The following is a 14310-nucleotide window of genomic DNA, read 5'->3' on the forward strand; positions in this document are numbered from 1 at the left end:
ACGTGTGTCGCACGTTCTATCTTGAGTTGCTGCAGATTAAGCCCCAGGGTCTTTCTTTCGGGAGTATAAAAGGGCCGAAATAACAGAAATTAAAAAATAGCGAAGAATTAATGAATATAAATATAAACTAAAATTTAGCATTTGCATCGTGTGCAGCAACTGGTACGCGGCTGCTGCTCACGTCTTGGAACGTAACCGATTTCCGGACTTTTATTTATTTTGTGTTGACCTCTACAATGCTAGTTCTCCTATCTCCCTTTCTCCTATTTCTCGTTTACAAGGTCAGAATAATGTGCACGCCAAACATCATGGCATCTTTTCTGTGTGTAATTTGCGGAGACGGTGACGCAGTGTCAGACATATACGTTATATAAAAAAACTGAAATTATGATGATTCCTGTTTCATTGGCGCTGTAGTAGCTGCGATCATAATGCGCCAAGACGAAAAACGCTTAGAGATTTTGTTGTGTTTGCATGTACATATTATGTGCCGCTATTTTAGGCCATGGCTGTTGGCATGCATGGTTAAATTAAAATAAAATATAAATTAAAAGCACAGACAGTGTCCACGATTGTGCAAAGTCCTCTGTTCAACAGATATGAGGCGTGTTGTAATGCACCGTGATACACCGCATACATGGCCAAGCACAACGCTCAAATACAGCCAGGGACCTTCACAAAAGCGGGCCCGCTAGGGCAGCGGCAATGTGAACAGTGCCGGGGAGTGCCCCCCAATCTACCAGAGCGCCATTGCGCGGCCCCGGCGCGCCCTAAGGAGTTTTTCGCCTGAGTTTCCTGACTAGAGAGAGTATTGAGAGACCGTGCACGAAACGAAACAAGAAATGCTTACAAAACGACGATAAAACCTGAGACACGGAGCGTGTCTCAGGTTTTATCGTCGTTTTACAATGTACCAGCTCGCCTGCACTCTTGCACTATGCACTTCAACCAGAAATGCTTGTCATTCGTAAATCAAGTGTTGACTGTGCTTAGGTTAATGAGTCAAACGACTTGCAGCTCTTAGATATTAAATACGGGACGAATTAGAGAACAAGAAACATTCATACTTAAGTTTCACAATTTAAACTGCGCTATTATTAATAATAAATGGATGGCTTGTGAATCTCTAGCACCGAACGCCGTCTACATACCCAACAGTGGTACACTAGTCATTATGATATAAAGCCACACTGCCAACTTAATCAGTGAAATAATTGTAGTTAAGCGTTCACCATCGTTGAAGATTTATTATGATTACCATTATGATAGATTACTCCATTCATGGCGCAGCCTGTTTAGAAGGGGTTGGCAGCCACCATGAACATGTTGTGAATCCATAGATGGCTCTTGCAAAGACACCTGAAACACTATCTTCAAAAACAGGCCTGCATATATAAGCAGAAATAGTGACGTAACGGAATTATTTTCTTAACAATAACTTTTGGCAGTGCGATGCTGTGTGGCTTTACATCATAATGACTATAGTGTACCACTGTTGGGTATGTAGACGCGTTCGGTGCTAGAGATTCACAAGCCATCCATTTATTATTAATAATAGTGCAGTTTAAATTGCGAAACTTAAGTATGAATATCGCAGAGACCTGCGGTCAGGCACCTTTTGCATCTCTTTGTGGGTGGGATAACATAATTTTTTTTTAAAGAAATAAAAAATGTGACAGGCGGGCATCATTCGATTATAAATGAAACTACCCAGCAGCGTATTTAAAATCATTCCTGTCGAGAAGCTACGCATTTAAGCAATTTTTTTTTAAATTCCGTGTTAGCGCCGCGAAGCAACTGTGGCTATGAGCGGTGTACAGATGTGGACAGATGGAGAGGGGACAGCAGGAAGGAGTAGGGGGACAGGGGGTTAGCATGCGTCCTTGGCCGACTTCAGGGGGAACTGTGCCGAAATTCGTCTGGAATGTCCTCGGAAAACACAGGGAAAACCTCAGACAGCGCAACCGGTGGTAGGATTCGAACCCACCACCTCCCAGTCTTCAGCACGACCTTGACTACCACCATAAGCAAAATTTACATATTATACGCAATGTACATACTTCTTCAGGTTACAAAAATATGAACATGGTACAGGAACATATATACAGTTTACGGGGGACTAGTATATAGGCAAAGTGTTCATATTATGTACACATTGTACATGAATACGCTCGTATATGATCGATATGGAGAAAACGCTTCCAGGCACATGCGACACGTCACTTGCTTCTCCTGTGGCATGAAAATAGGAAAGAACGCGCAACGGAAGAAAAATAATACACGGGATCACACTCGCGCGTGGCACTCCCCGTTCTTGTAGCCACATAAACCTGGACGGCCGCACACGGACAAAAGAGAAAAGAGATTAGGGACAGAGGAATGCAGTGATAGGATTACACTTAACCTCCAAAAGACGAAATGGCATCGGTCTCAGCAGATTTGGCTCACGAGGTGTGAGGACTGGATAGAACAGGGGAACCTCGTAATTCAATAATTCAATAACGAGAGCAAGAGCCATCCCAGTAGGGCCTGAGCAGCCAGGTGCTGCTGGATAGGATGGCGTCGATAACAATCGATGCCAGCAGCGCTTGGCAGAGCGACGGCTAACCCGTGTCTTTTTTTTTTCTTTCTTTTTTTCTGCTCCTTTTGGGGTGCAGAATATTGGCAAAGAAGCGTAGTAGAGAAGGGTTCTGACAAGGAACAGATGTAGCTCTGTTGCGTTAGATAATGTGTCTGTGCAGTGTCCTGCCGAGGGTTTTAGCTCCACTTTCTTTCAATGAGCAGGTCGTGATGGGGCAGAAGGAAGCAAGCCAGAAAGGGAAGTCCGAGAAAAAGTTCGACGTGCTTACGTTTTTCTTTTCTTCTTTTTTTTTTGGTAGCGTGTGAGTCGATGAAAATAATTGGAGTGGTAGGGTTTGTCGAATGTTTCATAGTGTCATAACATTGCTTCGTTAAGCCGGGTGCTAGAACGCAGACATACTGCGCATGCAGTGTTCGCTCAACACTCAAAGGATCATTATCGAAAAGCACGACAATATAAGCGCTGCTGCGAATGTAGCAGGTAAGCAATTGTACTGGTTCACATGGAAGTAGAAGGGTGCAATTTGGTGTTTCAGGGGCGTCCATTGAAAAACCTTAAAAGTTTATCTAAAATTATGTACGGCGTGTGGTGTTCACTATTTTCGCTGCGGATGATATATGTCAGGTTTTCTAATACGTGTGTTACTTTTGGAAGCCACAGCGTCCTTTCTTTCTCCCCCCTTTCTTTCCTTCTTTTTCTTTTCCTTTTCTTTCCATCCGCCTTTTCCTTTTTTGGAATAGCAAGCCGACCTCATTTCCCTTTCTTTTTTTCTTTTCTTAATAAACATATCCCCCCCCCCCCCCCCCCCCCAGCGTCTCGCGTGTAGTCACGTGAAAGCTGTGTAGAAATGGCTCTCTCGCTGGAGATGTGCAACAAAGAAGTGTAGCAGTCAGTCATTCGTTTCCTCATGAGCGGTATGAAACCCATTGATATCCATCGTCGCATGAAAGCACTGTGTGGTAGAGCCTGCATGTTACTGCATCAGGTGTATAAATGGACGCGTAAGTACGCAGAAGGCAACACAAATGCGCTGGCCTCTCTACGACCTAGTAGCCCGCACACTACTGCAGCGGCCGAAATTGTCGAAACCATTTTTTTTTTCAATCACCGGGGTACAATTGTTGAATATTAAATGCCTAGGGGACAAACAGTGAATAGCGCTACGAAACAAATGCCAAGGCCTGCCCTCATACGTCACGTATGACAATACTTCAACCATCCGTGATCTTCGAAACTGTCTTCCACATACACCATATTCACCTGACGTTTCATCGTCGGACTATCCCACAATAAGGAGGTGCTTGGCAGCCGGAAGTTTAGTTTCGAGGGAGACGTCAAGCAAGCGGCGCATGAATGACTACACGCCCGACCCAAAGACTTCTTCTCTATACACGCGCATTCATTCACCGCCGCTATAACACAAACACACCGTGGCACAGAAATGCAAGAGTACTGTGCAATACCGTGGCGCTTGTTTCAAAAGTTCGTCGGGAACTTCTCTTTTGTGTTTGTCGAAATAAAGCACACAATTTTCTCCTCTTTCTCTGACCAAACCCATTCGTCGTTGAACACTTTTGATTTTGTAGTAAGTCTTCCATTTCGGCCACGTGCACGGTTCGGAGGTTTCGAATACAATGTTCGAATAATGTACCTTCCCTTTTAATTTATTCTCACGTTCGAACAGCCTACCTTCCTTTTTAATTTATCCTCATGTGTCGTTCTGTGCAGACAGGCACGCAAGGTTCCTTTATTTAGGTTACATTTTCAGTTTTATTTTTGTCTTCAAGCGATTCTGAACGATGCTGATACTATTTTGTAGCAGTATCTACTAGAGATATCAAGATTTATGTTTGAGTGGATTAACCAACGGATCGATCTCTCGAAAAAGGGACACCCACGTCACTGGAAATCGATCTATCCCATAATGATCCGTAGTCTTCTCCATGTGCCGCAGGGTGCACAAGAGAACAAATTTTGTATCTTGCTATTTGTTTGCTACCTCCCGAAGAACACCAAGAAGCCTCTTTTCGTAGTTTTTTCTACTTACTGGAGGTCTCTGGTGTCTGTTATTTCTTTGGTTTTCCCTGTAGTAAACACGTGATTTTCACTCCTTGACATTTTCTTTTCATCAATGCTCTGTATGTTTTCTCCACGAACGACGCAAGTACACTACGGTCATCCGCATGAAGAGTGCTCTAGCTGATAGTTTCCGTACAACCTGTAGAAGGCTACTGGGCAGTGTAAAATTGTAATATTTGACTCGGCGGGGGACAGAAGGGAGCGTACAAAATGTGCGAATTCCGAAACATCGCAGTGTCCACCTTATCATGCCGTGAAGTGAACAACAACTACTACGGGATGAGTATCGGACAGCTCGCAAGGAGTATGCCAAAAAAGGCTTACAGTATAGGGGATAGTAATCCAAGGCATCACTGAGCTGAGACTGTAAGTGTACTTGCTGTGCGGTTAGTGTTTTGGAGTAACAGGAGCCACGTTTATCGAATTACCATCCTCATAATTTTCTTCAAGTATCCCAGCATACCAGTAAATTTCGCCCAGGAGTCCGGAAAAGTAGAGAAAGGCAACGTCCCTTGCCTATGTCATTCACAGACATCTCACATAACTGAGAACGGTAATGATACGCTTCGGTAATTATGTTATTTTCCACGACAGCCAACTATATATTTCCAAAACGTCCTGCCAACGCCAACACGTTGTAAACGGTATCAATGCATTGGAAAGGGTTGGTGAGCCCTTTCGCTCTACATAGCCCATTCTTATTGGTGTCTGAAAAACATAAAACACACAAGACACTCAAAATCTAGCCAGGTTAACCACTGAAATTGTCTCAGCAAGACGGATGACTTGAGGTGACGGCCCGTTGCCAACAACGCTTTACATTCTATTAGGAAAACACCTGCAACGCAAGATACACCGGACTCGCAGTAAGATGGCCATCGCAATCTTATGGGATGATCTTTAAATTTCCTGCTGAGTTGAACCCTTCCTATAGGCATGCAACGAAAAGGCGAAAACGAATGAAAGACGTCCGCATATGGAACTACGTTTATTCAAGACTGTACACTGTAAGGTGACTCGAAAAATATGAGATGAATGAACCTAAATGAAAACCTTTCTTTTTTATCAGTACTGGAACAGGGTACGCGAAAGTGGACAGGTCTTTAGTCACTAATGACACAGCGGTGATCTTTTTTTTTTTGTTTCGTTACAGAACATATAAAGTCACATAGATGTTGTAGGACACGGGTATATTAATTTATTTATTTATTCATACTACTGGCTTACAAGTAAGCCTAAGTAGGGTGGGATACATACACTTAAGGTAAACACACAAGGTCAACAAAAAGAGATAACAGAAGACATTACTTCAGTATGTCTTCGGTATGTCCAAACTCCAAAGCCAGCTCAGATATTTAAGATATTTTCCGGAAAGGTGTTTTTATTAATTTAATGTAATATTGGCTCCATTAAATATCATCTGTTTAGTATTGGAAGCTGTTTGTGAGTAGCAGCGATTGGCTTCGGGAGTCAAGCATATTGTTTATTACGCTTTACTTGTGAAGGGTGTGCTTATTCCGTAGGAAATTCAATGAGTCGTTTTCACCAAAAATATAATTTGACTCACGCTTTGGAATGTGGCCAACAGATCGATGTCACTGATCGCATTAACGCAACACTGAACTCCTTTGGGGACCAGATAAGAAACATAGCAGGCTGAAATCTTACAGCACCACCTAAGGAGTTTAACCACCGCTATTCCAAAACGCTGACGTTCCCACTGTATAGTTAGGCTACGAGCAACGACTACGGAGGTTCTTCATGGTAACGAATACATTTTTTTGAGCTCCTTATAGCTTCGCACGGTGCGAATGCTTTGGTGATCTGCAATATATGTCCAGTTTCCTTGTGCGCAGTCTCCCCGCAGCCAAGTGCCCGGACATTTTCAGCCAAACCACAAACGAATGCGGTCGAGATGGAAAGCTGGTATTGTTGGTTAGACATGGCGAAAAACAGCGAGCGAGATACACAAAGACGACCACTCGCTCGTCGTTTTTGGCCACGCCGCAAACGAACACCGAGCTTTTCCTGGTGTTGGAACACTGTCTTCACAACTGCATGGCAAAGGCGTGACTTTGCATTGTTAAAGATATTTCAGATACTGGTAGATAGGAATTGCACAGCGTGCTAAGGCATATGAATAAATTTTCATTATTATTATTATTATTATTATTATTATTGCTAATTCCCAGAGCTATGCTGTCCTAAAGTATAGAGCTGTATAAGTGCCAAGTTTGCAAATCACCTGCATGCAAGGAATATGGTCTACCTTTCTAGTCCTAATCCTCACACGCTGTAGGGCCTTGCAATAAAATTGCACTGTTTAAAGTAAACGCCTGGATATGTGTTGCGTTTGAGTTTGAATACATACAAGGAGGGAACTGGATGTGTGTGTTTCACGTGGAATCCTTTTTTTTTATTTTTATTTTCTAAACGAGAACCAAGATACAGATTGCAACAATTAAGTGAAGACACATATGGAATGATCCAGTTATTACACCCGGAGAGGACACCACCTATCACAATAAATCGCTTCTGGTATTTCCTACTAAAAGAAAATTGTATTCGGATTTAATTGTGAAAAAAAAAAAAAAAAAGAAGAACGTTACCGTACGTAAAACCTTGACGATGAAGGAACAAGAAGGACAGCACTCCGTTTCTTCAAGCTCGAGGTTTTATATATGATGAGCTATCCGGCATTCTTTCGGTTCTTTAAAAAAAAAAAGAAACAGACAAAAATTCGTTTTACTGCATCCAGCATTTACGTTGGGGATACCAATATAGATGATCGTGGCATGCATGTGTAAGTTAAGCCTAAGGAGGGCGGAACGTTCCAGGCGCTGACTGATTTTGACGGGAGGCGTCCCGCGCTACGTGGAGCATGGATTGTGCCTGCAAAGCCCTCGTCCATCTTCCTCTGGCCACAGCATTCGCGGTCGGCTGTCCACACCGATGTGCTCAATACGCATGTAAGCGATCCGTGTCAGCGTTCCTTGACTCAATCTCTCTTTCTCTTATGGATACAGCTCGCTAATGGGCATCGCGTAACCACGTTTAACAGCCAGGTGTAGTCGAGAAGGTGTAACAAAATAAGTTCGGCGTAGTCGTTTACGCTAATGGAACAGTAATGTACTTCACAGTAATTATTGTTCGGTAGTAATGCACGCTACAGATGATAGCGCTGATTGCTTCCCATCGCTTCATAGGGGGTTATATTGTACATAGGAAGACGTTCATGATAATAGAGAATTTTAGTGCATCGTACGCTCTCACCTTTTCGTAAGGGATAGCGTGGTGGTTCAACGCACTGCGCAAAGCTCTCTTTGTGATATGCGCATGCGCGGAACCACCAACATTAGTAAGTTTTAGTATACGATGTCGCCTTTGCATACGTGGGGGATAGCGTGGTGGTTCTGCGCAATGCGAAAAGCTCTCTTTATGTATTGCGCGTGCGCAGAACCATCGACTCTATCGCTTACTCAGGCAAAGGTGATAGCGTATGGTATACTAAAACTCACTACTATCCCTAAAGTACGCAAAGGCGTTAGCGTACGATTCACTAAAACTCACGAATGCTTCGGAAAGCACGATAAGCTAACAGAGGTAGCTGCGAAGCAGATGTCATCACATCGCTGGGCTTGCATTGACAATTTCACTTATGGTATCATTTCGGGAGGATGATTCCGATGTACTGACATTGTACCCTTAACTTGCGCAGTGTCTTCCACGGACAGCATGCAAAGCGTATTTACTACACAACCATGTTTATTACAGGGATAATGTGCATAGTAAGGATGTCACATAAGCTGGTAAATTATAAATATGCAGAAAGGACAAGTTGCCATCATGACCTTAACATCGACCTAGATGACGGAAGAACCAGTCGATCAGTTCGATGTCATAAAAGAAAATGTAACTTTGTGTATGTGTGCGTGTTCAGCCTAACACCAGGGACGTCGAAGTGTCGTTTATCGTTCGTCCGACGAAAGTAAAAAAAGGACGGCGTCCTTGCTGGTACAAATTCACGCGAGATGGGCTATCATCCTTTCGTAAACAAGAAGAGTGACCTTCTTTCATGAGACGATATATGTAACGCATCAGGAACGTTTATGTCTTCTTTTTTTTTTCCTGAAAAATCCATCTACTCACAGTATGAGAATGATCATATTGAGCTCACTTTTCTTGCAAAAGTTGTGCACAGATAAGTGGTTTGCTGTCAAAGCGAGTATTATGCAACCTTTAGGGCATTCCGTGACGAGCAATATGAAGCGTTGAGAAATTTCAGAAAATCAAAAGCACACACATACATGAGCGTAGTACGTCTCGCCTTTGTAGCTACTTGCACCTAAGCGATCGACAAAAAGGTTACCATACATGTTCTACTTTGGTGGTCCTTTAATTCTCAAAGGGTTTGTGTCGTTATTCCTGTCTATTATTTGCACAAGAGAGTTTATATATATATATATATATATATATATACATAGGGGAAAAAAAGACACCAGAGACTGAAGTAGGGAGTGGGGGAAAGTTATTTATTAAGCCTGCATTTAAACTAAGGGTCTGGGGAAGTCTACGTTTCGGCGGAAGCTCCGCCTTCTTCGGGTCTAACTCGAACCTCCATTTTGTAGCGTGTATATATATATATATATATATATATATATATATTACTTTCGCCTTGTTGTGCAGAGGTAAATCTGAGGAATGCTACATAGATATAGATTTTGTTTGATCAATAAATACTGGCACCCAAATAGTACAATACGTTTTGCATTGATCGTGTTGCAGCGGTGTGACTTATAGGTATACGATGGAGTGGCAACTGCATTACAATGGACCAACTTTACGTATAGACTATTACCATGCAAAATACGAGTGCGAAATTCAGTTGCTCATGAGAGATTGAAATAAGAAAGAAAAATACCTACGCTAGGAAGTGAGAAGCCTTCTCAGATAACACTACTGTCGCCACAGTATCAGGGTACGCTTTAATTGCGATCAAGGAGGAACGGTGAGGAATATATCGAAGCTGTGACAGGCGTAGCACTAGTGAGGGTAAATGTTTGAAGAAGAGAGGTATGGGCAATTTAGCTCGTATGGCATAATGTCACTTAACCTCCATAAATTTCTTCAATTTCTCATTATTATTTTTTTTAAATTTACTTTTCAACCTTCATCACTTGACCTCCTCTTTTTTTTATCCTGGGCGCCCCAAAAACGCACCACCTGCGAAATGAGTTACATTTTTCGCCCTTCGCGCATCATAGCGACGATTCTGAAAGTTTAAGTACACGTCATCTTGAACGAAACCCTCCTGAGATACATGCACATTTATGCCCCCCTAATTATTATATTTTTGCTTAAATTTTCTTTACGAAAATTGAGGCGTGCTGAGCAAACTTCTTCGTGCAGCGACCCTGTGTAGTATAATACTACATGTGGGTCACAGAAGGCATGTGCAAGAGACATATTCTACTAGCAACAATGGCTCTGCTACACGAAAATCCACGTAAATGAAGTGGCATTCAATGTGATTTGACGCATGTACGCCAACAGGAAACCGACCATCGGCATTCCCCATCTCCTGTTGACAGACCTTCCCTCGCACGGCCACGATCTTCAAGTGCAACAACCGGGAATGGGGCTTACTATTCACTTTAACTGGATTGCCGAATGCCAATCGCTAACGGAAATCACTGCCACCAATACGTAAACGGTGCTTTGTAAGTGCTTTTAAGGGTTGCACGGATTAAGCAATAAAAAAAAAAAATGCAGTAATGGAACGCGCTAGTGCGCAGTGTTTCTCTTGAGCATTTATCCGTGCAGAAGGTGATATCATTCTTTCGCGCATCTTGGCGCGCACATACCGGTGAACATGTCTCCGCGTGTAAAACAGCGATTGTGCACTCACCCTACAGTGTCCTCTGCCTCGCTGGTAGCGCTCGGGCCTGAACGCAAAGTGTTCGCGCTGCGCGGGCGGTCGGCATTGCGGATGACACCCAGCTGTCCCAAGGGGCACCCAGCGAGTGGCCGTGGGAGCGCAGGTGTTAGTCCGCGTCTGCACTTGGGTTTACCAGGCAGTCAGTTGCAGTGACAACTACGTAACGCCGGGGCTGTTATCCAGACCAGAGCACCCGCCCGGCGGCCGCAGCCAAGCGAGGCATCGCCATGTTGGCCACTCTGCTGGTTGTAGTGCGCGTGCGTGAACGGGACGCAGTCCGTCGCGCCGCCTGCGATCGACCGACGCGCAAGCAGCCATGTTGAGCGCTGCGCGCGCCGATCGCGCTCGCCGCTGGCGGAGACTTCGCGTGTGAGAAAGCTCGGGCTCTTCCATCATCGCGCTGGTTCTCTGATTATGTTGCTTTCGTTCGGAGAGGTTTCCCAGAAAAAAGAGAGCGCGTGTTTCCCCAGGAGCTTTTTCGTTATTTGTTTCCTTGTGCGTGATCATGGGGTACGGCATGCCAGATAAGCACGATGTTGTGTTCGTTAGGAAGGAACATGTAAAAATTGAGCCGCACGACGTATATGTTTTGTAGGAGTCGAACGTACAGCATTGCACACCGTGTTTATTATATTTATTATTTGACGATATTGCAGAGCACAAGTAGGAGTGTACATATGTAGCAATCAGAGATAAAGGGGAACAAAAGGATAGGGACATGTTTTGACAGGTGAAGACCGGAATTTCACAATAATGAATAATCGAATGTTTCTTTTGTTGCTGTTTTCACAAGTACTAGTTCGTGCTATGCTATAGTCGTGTCCACTCTAACAACGACATCTTCGGCGCCGAAGTAGAGCATTATCATATAATATTGTTACGTGTGATATGAAAATAACATTTGTCGAAAGGCAATATGATCCGAAGGATTGCTATAAACGTTTGAAGAAAACGTTTGGAATACTACTTTGGCTCCTGCTGGGCACGGAGGGAAAAAAAAGCAGCGGTAATGTCGTTCTTAATCCGAACGCGACTATAGTGCTATAATTAATTGGGGCGAACACCTAACGACATCATCATAAATCGTGTGATCGTTAAACTGATGTTGTTGACAGACTCACAAGTAACTAACTGCACAACACACCATTCCGTTCCTGAAGAGTTTTCAGTAAGTGTGATTGATTAATTGAACATGTTTGTTTCTGTATTAAATGGTTGCGGCTAATGTCAATGGGAGAGCTGGATGGTAGACCGCGCAGCAACGTTTGACAGCAATATGAATTATATTAACTTTTCCTCCAGAGACTACCACACAGGCGTAGATGATAATCCTTGCCCCTACATCAAGGCTGCCTCTTCAAGACCTGGCTCAGAAAGTTGACAAGTCGGCTCAGCCATCGCCTAAGTCCTTCGACACACCTCCGCAGCCAAATGTCCATCGTCCTCTTATTACGCATTGCGTGCCACAAAACACGATGCAAGCTCGGTTGGACTCCGTCGCCACGCTCTCGAAGTTGGTCTTCTCGATCCGCAGGTCGTGCAGCTGGTGATTCGCTGGTGATGGCATTACACCCGTTTCGGAGAAAACGCTGAACGATGCACCCGATCTTGTGGTTGGTCTGGAAACCAGTGAGGGGTGCACTTGCGGCGACCAGCAGCACCCCTCCTCCCGGCACTATAGTCGCCTCTTCTACTTCTCTAATCGTGTCAACGGAGCACGTTTCTTGGTCGACACAGCAGCTGAAGTTCGCGTAATACCTGCCACTCCCTCTGACTGACGCCGAACGCCTATTTCTCATCTCACAGCTGTAAGCCACACCAGTGTCTACATCGCAATCATGGGTTGCGGAGAAGTTTTCCTAGATTGTTCCTAGTGGGTAGCATAACGCAAAGTATAATAGGAGTATACTTCTTGCAATGCTTCGTTCTCACTGGGGATGTCTTAAAAAAGCACCTTCTTGATACGTCGACGCTTCTAACCGTTCAAGTCCTCACTAACAATTCGCAGACCGCCACCGATTATATAACGCTTTCCACGATGCTGTCCAGGGCTGTGTACGTTATTCAGGAAACGTTATGATGTTACAGCTATGGTGTTTCAGTTAAATCCCCGGGCTAAATACTTCGCGAACGGGTGCACCAAGCGAAGAGCTTTCTTTTTTTACAAGTATCTGTCCGATACCACCTACAAGCTGCGTGTGAATAAGTGGGAGGCGCTCATTATTCAAATAAAAATTCGAATGAGTTTCGTGAAAAACATAACTTGTAAAGCAGGGCGCCGTCGGCATTAAAATGGTACTACCCCTTTGGGACATTCAGTGGACGCCTTATATCTGCCACCGAAGCGGGTCATTTGTTGCAGTAATTAATTGATTTCGGTTTACATATTTTTGTCGCGGCTGGTCGTGGTGAAGCGCAAAACGGCGCTGTTCCGCTCGCTTATCCACAAATGAATTGGGTCTTTACACCAACGAATTACGACCTCCGTCGAATTTCTTCAGGTTGTGTGCGTTTGATGTGGCCAGACCTTATAAGACCTACCAAAAATAATTAAAGAATTCGGCTGCCTATACCAAAAGCTGCACATAAATGCTTATGTGCCTAATGAAACTAATATGCAGAAAATAAAATGCTCGAAGAGAAGCGAGAAAGGACGTCTAACGGAGGTGTGAAATTAGCCATTCTATGGCACACGTTATTAAAATGGTGCACACACATTACTATAAATTACATTTATGGTAACAGAAGTTTAAAATCTGCATCCTTAACTGGGCGTGAACGAACAGTTGATACCACGTTTGAATATATTATACATTGAAGCAATTCGAAAATATCTTCAACACAACCACTGGCGTATCCAGAAAAATATTTCGGGAGGGATCCTATGGGGGACATTATATGGGGAAGGAGGATTTCGGCCTCACTTCCCTCTCGCAAATGCACTACCAAAGGTACGATTTTTTTTTTCTTTTGTGAGGGGAATCCCCCGAAACCCCCCTTCTGGCTAAACCACTGAACACAACAGCTACCAGAAAAATTACGGCAGAAATCGCTGTGCAGATTGTCGTGAAATGCTATCGCATTTATGAGCTCATCCCATCGCCACGGTTCTCGACTCTGCAATGGACTCATAAATGGTCATGAGAGAACTGATGTTCTTAGGCTGGAACAACCTGGAAAGGACAAATACATACAAAGCCTCTACATACATGCCTATACAAAACCTAACCTATACCAAACCAAGACCTATACCACAGCCTATACATATCAAGCCGCTGGGGAGGTGTGTTAGCTTAGCTCAATTGGTAGAGCCCGGGATCGGCAATCCAGAAGATGTGGGTTCGAGTCCTACAGCTGGCTAACCTTTTCAGTGACTTCCATCTTGACTACATGGTGTCGCATTTCAACGGCACTTTCTGCGCAACGATTTCTGCCGTATTTTTTTTACGCGGACATTCAACACCGTTTTATAGTTCTATCTTTATTAAAGTGATCGAAAGTACGTTGAGGATCCCTTTTTAACGCCTATGTATCTTGGGCGCTGTGCGTGAAGCCCCCATGGCTGGTTCTGTAGGTGCTTCTCCGGCTACATGTTGTGTCGATGCCACGGAGGATTCCATTGTAAATTGGATGATGTCGTGACATTTCCTCTTGCATCCTGTGCGTCAACGAGCGGGACTTCTAACGCTTGCATTACCTTGTCCTTGCATTG

General features: G+C 43.9%; 1 protein-coding gene across 2 annotated transcripts in view; it reads right to left on the bottom strand.

The window, feature by feature from the left end:
* LOC135385830 (metabotropic glycine receptor-like) overlaps positions 1-14310 on the bottom strand; it is a 167124-nt gene that overhangs the window by 136912 nt on the left and 15902 nt on the right. The window contains exon 1 of one of the 2 annotated variants that reach the window (XM_064615365.1): positions 10569-10922. The exons of the other annotated variant lie outside the window; for it this stretch is intronic. The gene's annotated coding sequence lies outside the window, so the exon portion shown is untranslated. Of the gene's footprint in view, positions 1-10568; positions 10923-14310 lie in introns of those variants that run through there. 2 annotated transcript variants of the gene reach the window in all.

The sequence above is a fragment of the Ornithodoros turicata genome, chromosome 2 (assembly GCF_037126465.1).
Source record: "Ornithodoros turicata isolate Travis chromosome 2, ASM3712646v1, whole genome shotgun sequence".
Lineage (NCBI taxonomy): Eukaryota > Metazoa > Arthropoda > Arachnida > Ixodida > Argasidae > Ornithodoros > Ornithodoros turicata.